Source organism: Eucyclogobius newberryi, unplaced genomic scaffold (genome assembly GCF_026437365.1).
Source record: "Eucyclogobius newberryi isolate DKJ021-1_F unplaced genomic scaffold, fEucNew1.0.hap1 SCAF_16, whole genome shotgun sequence".
Classification (NCBI taxonomy): domain Eukaryota; kingdom Metazoa; phylum Chordata; class Actinopteri; order Gobiiformes; family Gobiidae; genus Eucyclogobius; species Eucyclogobius newberryi.
In genome coordinates this window covers 2,938,178-2,947,382 of record NW_027315790.1, presented here as the reverse complement: position 1 = coordinate 2,947,382, position 9,205 = coordinate 2,938,178, and positions in this window count along the sequence as shown.

The following is a 9,205-nucleotide window of genomic DNA, read 5'->3' as shown; positions in this document are numbered from 1 at the left end:
GACCTGAGGGTCTGAGGATCTGAGGGTCTGAGGATCTGAGGGTCGTGGACCTGAGGGTCGTGGACCTGAGGGTCTGAGGATCTGAGGGTCGTGGACCTGAGGGTCTGATGGTCGTGGATCTGAGGGTCTGAGGGTCGTGGATCTGAGGGTCGTGGATCTGAGGGTCTGAGGATCTGAGGGTCGTGGACCTGAGGGTCTGAGGATCTGAGGGTCGTGAACCTGAGGGTTGTGGACCTGAGGGTCTGAGGGTCGTGGATCTGAGGGTCTGAGGGTCGTGGATCTGAGGGTCGTGGATCTGAGGGTCGTGGATCTGAGGGTCGTGGACCTGAGGGTCTGAGGATCTGAGGGTCGTGGACCTGAGGGTCTGAGGGTCGTGGATCTGAGGGTCGTGGATCTGAGGGTCGTGGATCTGAGGGTCGTGGATCTGAGGGTCTGAGGGTCGTGGATCTGAGGGTCGTGGATCTGAGGGTCGTGGATCTGAGGGTCGTGGACCTGAGGGTTGTGGACCTGAGGGTCTGAGGGTCGTGGATCTGAGGGTCGTGGATCTGAGGGTCGTGGATCTGAGGGTCGTGGATCTGAGGGTCGTGGACCTGAGGGTCTGAGGATCTGAGGGTCGTGGACCTGAGGGTCTGAGGGTCGTGGATCTGAGGGTCGTGGATCTGAGGGTCGTGGATCTGAGGGTCGTGGACCTGAGGGTCTGAGGATCTGAGGGTCGTGGATCTGAGGGTCTGAGGGTCGTGGATCTGAGGGTCGTGGACCTGAGGGTCTGAGGATCTGAGGGTCTGAGGATCTGAGGGTCGTGGACCTGAGGGTCGTGGATCTGAGGGTCGTGGACCTGAGGGTCTGAGGATCTGAGGGTCGTGGATCTGAGGGTCTGAGGGTCGTGGATCTGAGGGTCGTGGACCTGAGGGTCTGAGGATCTGAGGGTCTGAGGATCTGAGGGTCGTGGACCTGAGGGTCGTGGACCTGAGGGTCTGAGGATCTGAGGGTCGTGGACCTGAGGGTCTGATGGTCGTGGATCTGAGGGTCTGAGGGTCGTGGATCTGAGGGTCGTGGATCTGAGGGTCTGAGGATCTGAGGGTCGTGGACCTGAGGGTCTGAGGATCTGAGGGTCGTGAACCTGAGGGTTGTGGACCTGAGGGTCTGAGGGTCGTGGATCTGAGGGTCTGAGGGTCGTGGATCTGAGGGTCGTGGATCTGAGGGTCGTGGATCTGAGGGTCGTGGACCTGAGGGTCTGAGGATCTGAGGGTTGTGGACCTGAGGGTCTGAGGGTCGTGGATCTGAGGGTCGTGGATCTGAGGGTCGTGGATCTGAGGGTCGTGGATCTGAGGGTCTGAGGGTCGTGGATCTGAGGGTCGTGGATCTGAGGGTCGTGGATCTGAGGGTCGTGGACCTGAGGGTTGTGGACCTGAGGGTCTGAGGGTCGTGGATCTGAGGGTCTGAGGGTCGTGGATCTGAGGGTCGTGGATCTGAGGGTCGTGGATCTGAGGGTCGTGGACCTGAGGGTCTGAGGGTCGTGGATCTGAGGGTCGTGGATCTGAGGGTCGTGGATCTGAGGGTCGTGGATCTGAGGGTCTGAGGGTCGTGGATCTGAGGGTCGTGGATCTGAGGGTCGTGGATCTGAGGGTCGTGGATCTACTGCTCAGAAGTGATGTATTGAAATTATTTTGCCTGAAAAACTGAAAGAGAGCGAGAAAATTTAATGTTTTGCCAGGTATAAACTAATGATGTTACGTTTCGTGTCCATCAGTGTTTTTATCTGTATGACACCAGCACCATGAACACTGACTTCATCATGACTTTAGCATAAATACTGACTTCATCATGACATTAGCATAAATACTGACTTCATCATGACTTTAGCATAAACACTGACTTAATCATGACTTTAGCATAAATACTGACTTCATCATGACTTTAGCATAAACACTGACTTAATCATGACTTTAGCATAAACACTGACTTCATCATGACTTTAGCATAAATACTGACTTCATCATGACTTTAGCATAAATACTGACTTCATCATGACTTTAGCATAAACACTGACTTCATCATCACTTTAGCATAAATACTGACTTCATCATGACTTTAGCATAAATACTGACTTCATCATGACACTGACTTTATCATGACTTTAGCATAAATACTGACTTCATCATGACTTTAGCATAAATACTGACTTCATCATGACACTGACTTTATCATGACTTTAGCATAAATACTGACTTCATCATGACACTGACTTTATCATGACTTTAGCATAAATACTGACTTCATCATGGCTCTAGCATAAATACTGACTTCATCATGACTTTAGCATAAATATTGACTTCATCATGACTTTAGCATGTTTTGTGATGGATAAACGCGTGAATTGACATGTTACAGAATGATTGGCATTTGGCAGATAAAAAAATCAATTTTCGATCGTACATTCCATGTTTTTAAGAATCAGAAATATTTACATCGTCAGTGATAAAGTTACAAACTAGACTTTTTTATGGTTTTATATTTTATTTGTGATAAACCACAAAACACTGAATAATAACTCTAAAATATTGAGCCTTGACAATAAATACATTTTGGTCAATACATATAAAATGTACAGTTTAGCACGACAATAATATAATCAAACTGACGTGTAAAAAACAAATGTCATTAATGATGAAATGTTCTGATGTGAAAGTGAAGAAGCTTCAGACCGAGAGCTGGACTTTAATGTGAAGCTCACATTTTAAAGGTGGTATGGACGATTATTTTCAGCAATTTTTTTATCATATTTCCTCGTGGCGTGGATAAATCGTTTGTCCTGCCACGTATCAATCATAAAACACACCTATCGCTCACCTGCAGCCGCGTCAGGCTCGTCCCCACGTTTCCGCGTGCCTAAGCGCATGGATCTATCATAATATAGTTCCCTCAGTGCACGGGGCAAAATGAAGACGGAGAAAGACAGTTGGAGCTGACGCAGAAGTGGACAGAAATCTACGGGAGACGAGAGATGCGATGCGCTCCGTTGCGCTAATAAACAAACGCACGTGTGTGTTATATCAGTCCGCACGGGGGAGTGGCATGCGCACTTCCGCCTGCGTTCTCAAATTGCCGAAAAATCGTCCATACCGCCTTTAATAGATCCATGAGTGAAAACGGCTTTTATGAGGACGCAGTGACAGCTCGTGCTCCGCCCTCTCTCCTCACCAGGATTTTGAACCAACTTTTTCCGGTTCAAAATCCTTCAGTTTTCTTAAAACCAGTAGTTTAATATTTCGCTTTATCTCACACTGGGCTCTGCGCTGCTCTTGTGACTCTCTCTGATTGGTCAGCACAATCACATGGTACGGAAACCTGGGCCGCGTTGCTGGAGAGCTAAAGGCTAACTGGCGACATGCGACACTGAGCAGCTCCCATTGACTTGAATGGGCGGCCATCTTGGCTGCTGGGGGCTTGGGAGGGACGAAGGGGCGTAAAGAGAGACGCAGAGGCGTAAGGAGGGACGAAGGGGCGTAAGGAGGGACGCACAGGCGTAAGGAGTGACACTCTGCAGGACACTCTGTCTGTCCCCTGCAGGACACTCTGTCCTCTGCAGGACACTCTGTCCACTCTGGAGAGCAGCTTCAGTGACTGATCCACCCTCTGTGTGAAGGAGATGTTTCACAGTCTGTCCTTCTGCTGCTGTCACACTCTACAACAAACACTGACATACCCATGTGCAACACTGTCATACCCATGTGCAATACTGTCATACCCATGTGCAATACTGTCATACCCATGTGCAACACTGTCATACCCATGTGCAATACTGACATACCCATGTGCAATACTGTCATACCCATGTGCAATACTGTCATACCCATGTGCAATACTGACATACCCATGTACAACACTGTCATACCCATGTGCAATACTGTCATACCCATGTGCAATACTGTCATACCCATGTGCAATACTGTCATACCCATGTGCAATACTGACTTACCCATGTGCAATACTGTCATACCCATGTGCAACACTGTCATACCCATGTGCAACACTGTCATACCCATGTGCAATACTGTCATACCCATGTGCAATACTGTCATACCCATGTGCAATACTGTCATACCCATGTGCAATACTGTCATACCCATGTGCAACACTGTCATACCCATGTGCAATACTGACATACCCATGTGCAATACTGTCATACCCATGTGCAACACTGTCATACCCATGTGCAATACTGACATACCCATGTGCAATACTGTCATACCCATGTGCAATACCATCATACCCATGTGCAATACTGACATACCCATGTACAACACTGTCATACCCATGTGCAATACTGTCATACCCATGTGCAATACTGTCATACCCATGTGCAATACTGTCATACCCATGTGCAATACTGACTTACCCATGTGCAATACTGTCATACCCATGTGCAACACTGTCATACCCATGTGCAACACTGTCATACCCATGTGCAATACTGTCATACCCATGTGCAATACTGTCATACCCATGTGCGATACTGTCATACCCATGTGCAATACTGTCATACCCATGTGCAATACTGACATACCCATGTGCAATACTGTCATACCCATGTGCAATACTGTCATACCCATGTGCAATACTGTCATACCCATGTGCAATACTGTCATACCCATGTGCAATACTGACATACCCATGTGCAACACTGTCATACCCATGTGCAATACTGACATACCCATGTGCAATACGGTCATACCCATGTGCAATACTGACATACTCATGTGCAATACGGTCATACCCATGTGCAATACTGACATACCCATGTACAACACTGTCATACCCTTTTTATTTTATTTTTTCCCTCCATTCCCTATTAAGTCTCTCAAAAGGTGGATCTTTATTTACTACAGTAAATAATTTGTCCTTAACAATGGAATCTGTCCCTGACCCAGAACAAATGAAAACACACAGTGGCCTCGTACAACAGAAATCAGCTCCAAAAGAGATAAATCAAAACATTTCACACATATCAAGTCCTGACGCACCAAATGGCTTGATACTGGAGCACATTTATCACTAACTCATATTCTTATATCATCTGTCACAGGAAAACAACACAGAGGGTTTGACATGAAATGTCATGACCTATTTTTCCACAACAATTCCCCTCTTTTGATAAATATAAACCACTGTTTCTATTATAAATCACATCAGCAAAATGTCAACCATCATCAGTCAATTAATCCCTAAAAATCAAGGAAAATAGTAAATATATATATATATATATATATATATATATATATATATATATATATATATATATATATATATATATATATATTTAAACATTTTAGCTGAAGCAAAACATTTCAGAGTAGAAACCTTTCATCACAAGTGTTCAAAGAATAAATATAATTTTGTCCTGGGACTTTTGACCATCAGTATCTCATCCTCAAATTACTGCAACATTAGCACATAACTCATAAGAATTAAATAACAAATAAAAAACAAATAATTAACAAACAAAAACAAATAATAACAATTCATAATAAAGAATATAATGAGAATGCAGAGTGAAAAATGAATAATAAAAAATCATTATAATAAAAATGAAAAAATAATAAAACATGAATAATAAAAATGAATAAAAGATGAATAATAAATAATAAAACAATAGAAAATAAAAAATCATAAAAAATACTCATAAAAATGAATACAATAAGTAAATAAAATAAATAACAAATACAAATAATCCTATATATGTCCTATAGGTCTCAACATCCGATTGTAAAGTTAATCCAATTAAATTCCATGGATCTGTTAAATTTCGTAACACCCAAAATCTGATTAATCAATGTTCATAGGAACTTAGCAATTTCCCAGTCTGTCTTTAGACAAATGTCCCAAGCTCCCCTGTCCTTAGACCCCTTTCTGTCCTTAGACCCTCCTTCTGTCCTTAGACCCCCCTTCTGTCCTTAGACCCCCTTTCTGTCCTTAGACCCTCCTTCTGTCCTTAGACCCCCCTTCTGTCCTTAGACCCGCCTTCTGTCCTTAGAGTCCTTAGACCCTCCTTCTGTCCTTAGACCCCCCTTCTGTCCTTAGACCCTCCTTCTGTCCTTAGACCCCCCTTCTGTCCTTAGACCCTCCTTCTGTCCTTAGACCCTCCTTCTGTCCTTAGACCCTCCTTCTGTCCTTAGACCCTCCTTCTGTCCTTACACCCTCCTTCTGTCCTTAGACCCTCCTTCTGTCCTTAGACCCTCCTTCTGTCCTTAGACCCCCCTTCTGTCCTTAGACCCTCCTTCTGTCCTTAGACCCCCCTTCTGTCCTTAGACCCCCCTTCTGTCCTTAGACCCTCCTTCTGTCTTTAGACCCTCCTTCTGTCCTTAGACCCTCCTTCTGTCCTTAGACCCCCCTTCTGTCCTTAGACCCTCCTTCTGTCCTTAGACCCCCCTTCTGTCCTTAGACCCCCCTTCTGTCCTTAGACCCTCCTTCTGTCCTTACACCCTCCTTCTGTTCTTAGACCCTCCTTCTGTCCTTAGACCCTCCTTCTGTCCTTACACCCTCCTTCTGTCCTTAGACCCTCCTTTTGTCCTTAGACCCTCCTTCTGTCCTTAAACCCTCCTTTTGTCCTTAGACCCTCCTTCTGTCCTTACACCCTCCTTCTGTCCTTACACCCTCCTTTTGTCCTTAGACCCTCCTTCTGTCCTTAGACCCTCCTTCTGTCCTTAGACCCTCCTTTTGTCCTTAGACCCTCCTTCTGTCCTTACACCCTCCTTCTGTCCTTACACCCTCCTTTTGTCCTTAGACCCTCCTTTTGTCCTTAGACCCTCCTTCTGTCCTTAGACCCTCCTTCTGCAGGAAAAACTACTAAAACCTCTTTGGGAAAAAACGTAGAAACTTGGCTGATGCAAGAGAGACTAAGCTGAAAATAATGCTATAGTCTATTTTGCCCAATTTAAATTATTATACTTTCCCCCCTTTTAATCAATACATTCAAAACAATCTATAAAATTGATTAAATTATTAAATTCTCTTTTATGTCTGTATATTGTGTCTTGGGTCTTTATCTGGCCCTGTCACTCAAACACAGTACATTCCATCTTATCACTCACTTTGAATAAACACAGAAGTTCACAAGAAAACAGGACCAAGACAACTATAATAGACAACTATAATAATTATAATAATGTCAAAATGTTTTAGAACGTTACACACAGAGTATGAAACCATCTCCACACAGAGGGTTCTGACTCCATGAGTCACAGTTTAGTCAGATTTGCAATTGTTTTTTTTCTTTTTAAATGATTATGCCTGTGTCCACGTCATTCACAGGAATAAAAGTACATATATATAACCTTATATAAAAGTACACATATATAACTATATGTATGTAAACATCTGGTCCAAACGATGGGGTGTTACACGTGCAGAGCGTGCATGACAATCTCACCACTTATGACCATCCGCTACATATTTCACATACTTCACATATTGTACACATAAGTACTTTAGAGACTAGAGACTATGTAGTATCATCATTACTGCAAGTTAAGCTGTTTTCTTTACTCGAGTAGTTCAGACCAAGTCAGAGTTGAACAACAATATTAACCTCATCATTGATAAGGAGCAGATGAAAACATACAACATTCTTCTTCAATCTCTCAATTGTAGCTTTGATTCTCGAGGAGGGCCCATTTAGAGCCCCGAGGATCCGGGGGCCCCTCTCACGACAGAGAGAAACGTGTGCTTCCGGATTGTCTGTGTGACTTTTACCAGTTGATGCAGATAAAAAGCAGCGCTTTTATCTGTGTAGACGGAGTGCCACGTGGTCAGAGCCCCTGGTCAGTGCCACGTGGTCAGAGCACCTGGTCAGTGCCACGTGGTCAGAGCCCCTGGTCAGTGCCACGTGGTCAGCGCCCCTGGTCAGTGCCACGTGGTCAGAGCACCTGGTCAGTGCCACGTGGTCAGAGCCCCTGGTCAGTGCCACGTGGTCAGAGCACCTGGTCAGTGCCACGTGGTCAGAGCCCCTGGTCAGTGCCACGTGGTCAGCGCCCCTGGTCAGTGCCACGTGGTCAGAGCACCTGGTCAGTGCCACGTGGTCAGAGCACCTGGTCAGTGCCACATGGTCAGAGCCCCTGGTCAGTGGCTGGTGGAGGTCAAGCTTGGCAATGTGCTCGGACCCCAAAGATTCTCTTTTCGCACTTGAGATCGTTGCAATCTGAATGCCCAGGGACGTCGCCCCCTGCAGCCGGGGAGGGCACGTTGGTTCTGTCGTGCTGGAGTTGACCCTTGCGGCCGTATCTCAGCTGTACAGATGACCCTCTGATGACCCTCTGGTGACCCTCTGATGTCCCTTGGGTGGACTGAAGACAGTGAGAAGTCTGAAACTTTCACTGCGGTGTCCGCGATCAGCATCTTTCCATCTCCCGCCTTAGCACTGTGTCTCCTCGACCTGGAGCCTGAAGCCGCTCTCTGCGGTCTGGTTTTGACCTGGACAGAAAGCAAAAGTGCATTTCCCCTTGTCCAATACTCACTCTGGTCCATGGGAGAGAAATTCTACTTCGAGAATCTATTTTCATTCAGGGTTTCTTCGACATATGAAATTTAATTTCTAATTTCCCCAAAATAGGTAAATGGTCACATTTATTAGGTTAATGTTTATAATGTTTTATAATTCTGCGTTAGTCTGAAACAACCTGATGAAGCAGACGAAAGCGCCGTACAAGGAAACATCATATCATCTCTTCTCCTTTTCTTTTCTCAAATGCCCCAAACATTTTTGCTTAGTTTCTTTAATGAACTTTAATTTCTTCTGATAAATGCTTAACCTAATTTTAAATCCAAATAGAAGCTCAGTGTAAATTGAGTTATTCACTAAATTCACCTCATGGACCAGTTTCATAGTTATCAGATTCTTTAACTCTATATTGAATCCACATGACCCTCTGATGACCCTCCCTCTGATGTCCCTCTGGTGACCCTCTGATGACCCTGTGATGACCCTCTGGTGACCCTCTGATGACCCTGTGATGACCCTCTGTTCATGTGAACATAGTTTCACACAGTTAAGATAAAGAACAACACAAACACAAAAACAACAACTCTTGCACATTGTAATTCTTGGTTGTGTCACATGATCCACTCTGGACCATGTGCTCCTGTCAATCACCTGTGAAAACCTGAAAACGAGCTTAGATTAACCTGATGTTATTTGAGAATTCAGAGA